Source organism: Triticum dicoccoides, chromosome 3A (genome assembly GCF_002162155.2).
Source record: "Triticum dicoccoides isolate Atlit2015 ecotype Zavitan chromosome 3A, WEW_v2.0, whole genome shotgun sequence".
In the NCBI taxonomy this organism is placed as follows: Eukaryota; Viridiplantae; Streptophyta; class Magnoliopsida; order Poales; family Poaceae; genus Triticum; species Triticum dicoccoides.
In genome coordinates this window covers 38,336,428-38,337,446 of record NC_041384.1, presented here as the reverse complement: position 1 = coordinate 38,337,446, position 1,019 = coordinate 38,336,428, and the positions used below count along the sequence as shown (strand labels likewise).

Below are 1,019 nucleotides of genomic sequence, written 5' to 3'. Positions count from 1 at the left end.
TGGGGTGCAACAATCCTTGCATGGTGTTCAACCAGATCAAGTACTGCTGCACTGGGAAGTTGAGCAGTTGTGAACCCACCACCTGCTCGTTTTTCTTCATGCAGATGTGCCCAAACGCCTAAGGCTACTCTAGGGATGATAGCTCAAGCACCAGATTCACTTGCCCAACAGGCACCAACTACCAGATCATCTTCTGTGCCTTGAGCGACCTGACATCTTCTACCCCAGATCCTCCTGCACCTGCGTGCCAGGGCCAGATTATCATGGGCATAACTAAGGGCCTCTCTTACCTTCATGAGGAGTGCATGAAGAAAATTGCTCATTTGGATGTCAAGCCACAAAATATCCTCTAGATGAAAACTTCAATGCTATGCTTTCTGATTTTGGACTATGCATCTAATTGATAGAGACATGAGCCAAGTGGTTACTAGAACGAGAGGCACACCTGGCTAGTTAGCTCCAAATGGTTGACATCGCACATTACAGAAAAGGTTGATGTGTATAGCTTTGGTATTGTGGTCATGGAAATCATCAGCGGAAGAAAGAATGTCAACTCGTCCTGGTCTAAAGAGAACCTGCATCTTATTACCATGTTGGAAGAAAAGGTTAAGACTAATCGGTTGGTGGATTTGATTGAAAAGGACAGTAACGACATGCAAACACATGAGGTAATTCAGATGATAAAGCTTGCAATGTGGTGTCTGCAGATTGATTGCAAGATAAGGCGTCAAAATGTTTGAGGGTGTCAGTCTTGGAAGGTATCAAGAATGCAGAGACCAACATAGAGCACAATTTTGTTGTTACAAATCCAGTAGATTTTGCTATTACTATGAATGTGAGCTCCTCGGTTGCACCTCTAGCTTGGGATGTATCAGGTCGTAGGTGAACTGATAATCCTGACAAGATATATCTAGATTATGGCAGGAAAAAAATCCAGTGTGTTTCGATTACACAAGTACTGTTGTGCTTAGGAAAGCGTATTATATATGACATTTGAATTTCAGCCTTTAATATGTACT

General features: G+C 42.7%; 1 pseudogene; it reads left to right on the top strand.

Annotated features, from left to right (window-relative positions):
- LOC119271842 overlaps positions 1 to 886 on the top strand; it is a 1,510-nt pseudogene extending 624 nt beyond the window's left edge.
- Positions 887 to 1,019: the final 133 nt, after the last annotated feature.